Source organism: Gossypium hirsutum, chromosome A03 (genome assembly GCF_007990345.1).
Source record: "Gossypium hirsutum isolate 1008001.06 chromosome A03, Gossypium_hirsutum_v2.1, whole genome shotgun sequence".
Lineage (NCBI taxonomy): Eukaryota > Viridiplantae > Streptophyta > Magnoliopsida > Malvales > Malvaceae > Gossypium > Gossypium hirsutum.
The window spans coordinates 103,723,911-103,732,344 of record NC_053426.1 but is presented as its reverse complement, the minus strand read 5'-3'; the positions used below and the strand labels follow the sequence as shown (position 1 = coordinate 103,732,344).

The window sequence follows — 8,434 nt, the reverse complement described above, 5'->3', positions numbered from 1 at the left end:
AGCATATTATATTTTCAAGCAATAAAGTGGGCCATGCATGATTAAATTAAATAATAAAATATAAATTTATATTTAATATTTTATTTTAATATATTCCATTAATAAATTTGGTTTTAATTAATTAAGCAAATTGATTAATTAAAGTGGTTAAATTATTTTCTGTGGTCCTCTAAATTGTATACTATTTTTGGACAGGTTTGAGAGCTTTATTTTGATTACAAAATTGTCCAAATGGAGGACTAAGTCAACCCAAAATTCGACTGCATGAGGATGTCCATAAATTAAATTTTGGTTTAATTGCACAAAGCCCTTGAAGAGTTAAAGAAATTAGAGATTTACCAGGAGATTTGAATTTGACTGAGTCCTAATCCTGATGATTTGTGGCACTTAAATCAAGAAAGAATCAGCCACATTTCCACAAATCATGGCCGGCCACCCTTGGATGAATTCTCAAAAGATGGACACTCCTATTTTTAGCAAACTAGCTCCCTTGCCTCACCTATAAATAAGACCCCATTTCTCACTTTTCTAATCATCCCTCACTCATTCATCATTCTCTCCTCTCTCAATTCTTTTAGCTTTCTTTCCCCTCACGTATATCATCATCTTTGCATAAAGATTTTGATCAAATTAACCTCTTAAAGAACCCTTGACCGGCTATCTCAGAGAGCCATCAGCAAAGGAGCAAAGCGAAGGAACGAATGAGCCCTTATCAGTCAGAGTCTTGGGCGACAGCCACTCTGAATTAGGTTTAATCTTTCTTACATTAATTTAATTCAAAAATGTTTTCTATGTGTTCTTTTTTCTTGTTTAAAACAATGATAGCTTAATTTTATTTAAGCTAGGATGATTGCTTTGATTTAATCATAATTATTTGATTCATGCTTATAATATTTGTGCCTCAATCGATCATGTTTTCAATTAAAATCAAGTCAGTATTTCGTTCATACGTGATTGAAATGCACCTGAATTAGCTGAGCGGTCCTAATCAGACGACTGCTAATGGACACATAATTGAAATGTGTGTGCTCAATTTAGATCCGAACCTGATTAAATTGTAAGTTGCATAACAACCCTAACCAGGCTCTGTTATCTGCATTGTTTTTAGATTTGTGTGATTAAACTGTTTCAAACCTAACACGTCCCTATTACATCGCACGAATACTAAGAAACACTTAGTAAATAAGGATCAGTAAAATGTGTATTTACTAAGAAAATGATTCCGAGAGGACCTAACATGATTTTCAAACTCATGAAAGATCGAGTTGCCATGAAATGTTTTTCCGAATATTGATAAGCATGTTAATAATAATTTGAGTTTAATTAAAGTAATTGTCCTAGCTTATTTATGTTATAATTGTTGCTTATTGTGTAGATTCTGCTAAAATTTATCTCATTCATATAGTTTGCATACTTAGTATAAATTGCATTAGGGATCATTGCATTTAGTTTCATATACTTGACTTCTCATCATTATATTGTTTTTATTTATCAAATTGTTAATATACTTTTACAAATTAAGTGACTTAGCACAAATACAATCCCTGTGAAGACAAAAACTCGATACTTACTTATTACTGTGTACACTTGCACAAACCCGAGCGTTACAAATTTTTGGCGCCATTGCCGGGGATTGTCAACTGTTTCCATAGTCATTCTTTGTGGAATTATTTATTTTCAATTTGGTTATTTCTAACACTACTAACTTATTCTTTTTAATTTTGTAATTTTATTTTTAGGTGTTTATGAGCATAGATCGGATTATCGATTTACTCCCAGTAGACCTTGAAATTGAGCGAACTTTGAAACAAAGAAGACATGAACGAATAGCTCAGAGACAGTGCGAGATGGCCCTTAGAAATCAAAATCAAGACCAATGTAATGAAGCCAAACATGTACGTAATCCTATCCTCATTGTCGATGATAAGGGTCGATGCATCAGACAATATGCTGTGCCACTTTTCAATTAGTTAAATCCAAGAATTAGAAGGCCAGATATTGAGGCAACCCAATTTGAATTAAAACCAGTGATGTTTCAAATGCTACAAACAGTGGGCCAATTTAGCGATATGCCCACGGAAGATTCACATCTCCACCTTCGATTGTTTATGGAGGTGAGTGATTCATTCAAGATAGCCGGTGTGACTGAAAAAACACTCAGGTTGAAGTTGTTTTCGTACTGTTGCGAGATCGAGCACGAGCATGGCTCAATTTATTGCCATGAAGTTCTATATCTACATGGCAAGAATTAGCAGAGAGATTTTTGGTTAAGTATTTCCCGCCTAGCAAAAATGCTAAGTTGAGGAACGAGATCACAACCTTCCAACAATTGGATGACGAGTCTTTGCATGAGGCTTGAGAGTGATTCAAGGAGTTACTTCGTGAGTGTCCTCATCATGGGATTCCTCATTGTTTCCAATTGGAGACATTCTATAATGGTCTCAATGCACATACAAGATTGATGGTAGATACTTCTGCGAATAGTGCAATTTTGTCTAAGTCTTATAATGAGGCTTATGAGATTATTGAGAGGATCGCGAGCAACAACTATCAATGGCCAACAAATCGAACAGCTTCAGGAAGACGTGTAGTCGGAGTTCATAAAGTTGATGCTCTCAATTTGTTATCAGCTCAGGTATCATCTATTTCCTCTATGTTAAAGCAGTTTGCTGCTAATGATGCTAATAATTTTGCAGCTCAGCCACCAAGTCCGTTTGAAGTAGTTTCCTGTGTGTAATGTGGGGAAGTTCATTCTTTCGAGAATTGCCCATTGAATCCCGAATCAGTATACTATGTGGGAAACCAACATCAAAATAGGAGTGGACAAGGACCCTAGTCCAACTTTTATAATCCTTCATGGCGTAATCTCCCCAACTATTCTTGGAGCAACTAAGGAAATGGACCAAACAACAACTTTTATGCAGCATAGACCCAACCAATCTCAAGGGTTTAATCAGCAAGTTCCAAAACCACCTCAAGCTTAATCATCAAATAGTTTGGAGAACTTGTTGAAAGCATACATTGTAACACCCCTTACCCGAGACCGTTTCCGGAGTCGAGCACGAGGCATTACTTAGCTTATCTTACCAATTCGGAGCATAAAAACTAGGTTTGAAAATTTATTTCATTATTCGCAGCAAATCTGTCCAATCGCGCAGCAGTTACTAAATTAATTATAACTTGAGCTACAGAAGTCGAAATTTAATTCCGTAAATTTTCCCTGAAACTACACTCATATATCTACTCACCATAAAATTTTTAGAATTTTTGGTTCAGCAAATTAGTACAGTTTATTAGTTAAAGTCTCCCCTGTTTCACCACCTGACTGCCCTGACCTCTAGTCACTAAAAATAAGTTTTCTCACTGTAGGATTTTCATGTGAAGTTCTTACTTGTTTCTACAGAAAATAGACTCATTAAGAAATCTAAGCATGTAAATTTCAACTCATAACCATTTTTTTACAATTTGTAATTATTTTCTAAACTCAGAACAGGGGACTCCAAAAACAGTTCTGACCCTATCTTACTAAAATTCACATATCTTAAAATATAAATTTTCTTTTTCTACACCGTTATTTTTCCATGAAAATAGACTCAACAAGCTTTAATTCCATATATCATTCACCCTCTAATTCATTTTATACTATCTTGGGTGATTTTTCAAATTCACGTCACTGTGCTGCCTGAATTCTGTTTCTTTGCAAAATTTTATCCTTTCATGATTTCCATGCATAATTTATCACCTAATCTTTCATAACAACAAACACCTTCATCCTTAATCATTTTAATAACCATACATCATCAAATACTTACACATCACTCATTAGCAAAATCATCATTACAAACATACAAAATAACTAAATCCCTATACATGCCATAACTCAAACGTGTTTCGATATAAAATACCGAGCAGTTGTAGTTGATAGTGTGGACGATCTCCGACTTCTTTAGGATCCTTGAAGTAGCTTTGCAATACTATAAGAGAAAGAGAAATAAAAGAAGTAAGCATAAAGCTTAGTAAGTTTACTAGCAAATAAATAACAACATTTAACTTAAATAATTAAACTCAATGTCTATATCTCTAGTTTACTCTTTAGTTAATCTCATACTAGTTCTCTTACTTGTTTACTTAGAATACTTGTGTGCATAACTTACTCAATCCTTGCTGCATCGTTGAACATCAATTGATAGTATAATAAGTTCTTAAGTCTTACAACTTACCTGAGCTTGCCATTTATGCTTTAAACTGAACTTTCATGAACATGATTCGTTTACAAGCCCGTTGAGCTACATTGGAATAATAAGGATACTCGGGTCTCTTCTGATAATAACATGCCAAAGCCATGTCCCAGACATGGTCTTACATGGGATGTTCTCGTGATGGTGCCCATGCCATGTCCTAGACATGGTCTTATAGGGGACTTCTCATCTCGGTGCCAACGCCATGTCCCAGACATGGTCTTACATGGGACCTCTCGTCTCGGTGCCCATGCCATGTCCCAGACATGGTCTTACAGGGGACCTCTCATGATCTTAAGGATGCCAATGCCATGTCCCAGACATGGTCTTACATGGGATCTCTTTACCCAAATGTCATGACATTCGTATCCAGTACCATCCTTATGTATCAACGGGACTTTTAAATTTTAATTCTCTATCATTTCATGCTTGGATCATCATCAAATAAATTCATAAAATAAATTCATAATTGCTGGAAATTAACAGCATTAATAATAAATATTGAAATATTGCATTTATTTACCGTAAACTTACCTCGGTACCAATTATAGCCAAATTCACCAACTTAGTCTTCAACTTTATTCTTCCCTTTGTCTAACCTCGAGTTTCGTACTTCTTGATCTAAAATAGTAAATTTAACTTATTTAATAATCACATTCATCAAAACAGCCCTCGACTCTAACTTTTTCAAAATTACAATTTTGCCCCTAAACTTTTACATAATTACATTTTTTCCCCAAGGCTCGGAAATTAAACTTCATCTCTTATTCTTATGTTTTATAACATTCTGAACATTTTTCCCTTCTATGGCAACATCAAATTCCCACTCTAACATGTACTTATGAACATTAGGTATTTTTACCGATTATGTCGTTTTACTCGTTTTCACTTAAAATTGCTTAGCAAAAGTTGTTTAACATAATTTCTAGCTTCATATTCTATCATAAAACATCAAAATAAACACTTTTCACCTATGGGTATTTTTCCAAATATAAACCCTAGGTTAAATTATTGCTAGAATAAGCTAAATTAAGCTACCGGGATCTCAAAAACGTAAAGAACATTAAAAATGGGGCTTGGGATCACTTACTATGGAGCTTGGAAGCTTGAAAACCCTAACTATGGCTTCCCCCCTTGCTGATTTCGTTCATATGAAGAAGATGATGATTTTGCCATCTTTTTCCCTTTTAATTCATTTTAATTACTAGATTACCAAATTGCCCCTAACTTAAAAATTTTCTATTTCACTTATCTCATGTCCATTTTTGTCTACCAAGTTACCAATGGTATAATTACCATATAAGGACCTCCAATTTAAATTTTCATAACAATTGGACACCTCTAACATGTAGAACTCAACTTTTGCACTTTTTACAATTTAGTCCTTTTGACTAAATTGAGTGCCCAAACGTCGAAATTTTCGAACGAAATTTTCAAAAAATCATTTTGTGAAATTGTAGACCATAAAAATATAAGAAAAATAAAATTTTTCTCATCGGATTTGTGGTTCCGAAACCACTGTTCCGATAACCTCAAATTTGGGCCATTACATACATAACGAAGAATGACGCTTTGATCTAGAGCCAAGCAGCAACACTAACAAAATTTGGAAAACCAAATGGGTTAGTTAGCTACGGAGCTTCGTAATAAACCACAAGGAACCTTGCCAAATGATACTGAGAATCTAAGAAATTTGGGTAAAGAACATATCAAGGCAGTGGCATTACGAAGTGGCAAAATTCTGGAACCCCGATTGATTGATGTCGAAGACGAGCCTGTTGAAAAAGGGGAAAGTAAACCAGCTGTTGAAGTTCCTACACCAAAAGAATTAGAATTTACAATGACTGACAAGGTAAATCCTAACTTAGTGAATTTAGATACTTTAACATCTTCTTTGGATGTAGATTTACCTACTCAGAAGAGTTGTCCGGTTCAACCAAAAGTTCCATCACCTCTATAACCGCAAAGATTGCAGCAACACAAGTAGAAACATGAGGTGTAATTCAAGAATTTTTTGGATGTTCTAAAGCAATTATACATCAATATTCCATTGGTGGAGGCTTTAGAACAAATGCCGAATTATGTGAAGTTTATGAAGGATGTACTATCCAAGAAGAAATGACTGAGTGAGTATGAGACTGTCACTCTGACAAAGGAGTGTAGTGCGTTCCCACAAAACAAGCTGCTACCAAAATTGAAGGATATAGGAAGCTTTACGATACCCTATAACATTGGTGAATCTTATTGTGGTAAAGCTTTGCGTGACTTGGGAGCAAGTATCAACTTGATGCCTAAGCCCATTTTCAAGATGCTAGGGATAGGAGAAGTAAGACTTACAACTTTGACGCTCTAGCTAGTAGATCGATCTTTAGCATACCCCGAAGGAAAGATCGAGGATGTGGTAAGAGTCGATAAATTTATTTTTCCTACTGATTTCATAATTCTAGATTTTAAAGTGGATAAGGAAGTGCCAATTATCCTTGGGAGACCTTTTCTAGCCACGGGAAGAACGTTAACTGATGTGCAGAAAGGCGAACTCACCATAAGAGTTCAAGACGATCATGTAACTTTTAACATTCTTAAAGCGATGAAATTTCCCGATCCAACAGAAGAGTGCTCAATTATGGAAGAAATAGAAACCTTGATTTCTATGGAAAGCCATCTTGAAGAAGATCCATTGGAGAATGCCTTAAGGTTTGACTCTTTGGAGGATGAAGAAGGTGAAGAAAACATGGCTGTAATGGAAGCCAATCCGAGAAATTTTATTCAATCCACATGGTGTGAACCGTTGGAGTTGGAAGTTAGAGAATTTGTACAACCCAAATTGTCAACTGAAGAACCACCTACACTCGAACTAAAGGTACTTATTTCCCATTTGAAATACATATACTTCGGTGATTGTTCTACCTTACCTGTGATTATTTCAACAAAACTGACAAAAGATCAAGAGGAGCATCTAATTTCTGTTTTAAAGAAATTTAAGAAAGTAATTGGTTGGACCATAGCTAATATTCGAGTTGTGAGAAAGGAAGTGATCAAATGGCTAGATGCAGGAATCATCTGTCCTATTTCAGATAGTTTGTGGGTAAGTCCGGTATAGTGTGTGCCGAAGAAAGTTGGAATTACGATTGTTGAAAATAAGCGTAATGAATTGATCCCAACAAGGACTGTTACTGGTTGGAGAATTTGTGTTGACTACAAAAAGCTGAATAAAGCCACTCGGAAGGACCATTTTCTGTTGCCTTTTATGGATCAAATGTTAGATCAACTGGCAAGTAATAAATTCTATTTTTTTAGATGGCTATTCGGGATATAACCAAATAGTTATGGCCCTAGAAGACCAGCATAAAACAACCTTTACTTATCCGTACGGTACGTTTGCTTTTAGGCGAATGCCTTTTGGTTTATGCAATGCACCTGCAACATTCCAACGATGCATGATGGCAATATTCACTGATATGGTTGAAAATTTTGTTGAGGTTTTCATGGATGATTTTTCTGTTTTTGGTAACACTTATGGTATTTGTTTGAATAATTTAGCTAAGGTAGTAAAGAGATGCAAAGAGGCGTGTAACAGCTTAATTTTCAGTGGTGTCGGAACAGTGATTCGAGATCACTAAATCCGACAAATGAGTATGAAATATTATTAATTTAGTGAGTATAAGTTAAATGTGAAGTTAGGAAAAATTTTGAAATAGTTAATAGTGTACTAAAAATAAATATTAAAATAATTAAAATTGAAAACGAGGTATCGAGACCTCGGGAATTTTAAATCGAGCCATACATATTTTTATAAATATTTATGGAGTTTTAATATGTTAGTATTAAAGTTTCGTCAAGAAATTTTAAAGTTCTGATAGTTAATTGAACAAAAAGGACTAAATTGTATCAAATGCAAAATTGTGGGAAATGATTAAATAGCTTAATTGATAAAAGAAAGAGGGTTTAAAAGGAAAATAGACCCAAGGTCTATTTGGGCTGGACGGCAAGGGCATGAAATCAGGAAGAAAATAAGGAGAATTAAGGGAAAAATTGTAAAATTGTAAAATTTACTTAATAAAGCTGGGACTAAAGTGGAATTATCTAAATTTCTCTTTATTTTTCTGCATTCTCATCAGAAAAAAGCCATGAAAGAGTTATATTAAGCTGGTTTTTCATATTTTTACTTCAAGTAAGTTCAATTCTTAATTATTTAT

General features: G+C 34.5%; 1 non-coding gene across 1 annotated transcript; it reads right to left on the bottom strand.

The window, feature by feature from the left end:
- Window positions 1-2,296: 2,296 nt before the first annotated feature.
- On the bottom strand, window positions 2,297-2,403 carry LOC121226186 (small nucleolar RNA R71). Its single transcript, XR_005924054.1, has one exon. It is a non-coding gene; the product is annotated as a small nucleolar RNA R71 (small nucleolar RNA).
- Window positions 2,404-8,434: the final 6,031 nt, after the last annotated feature.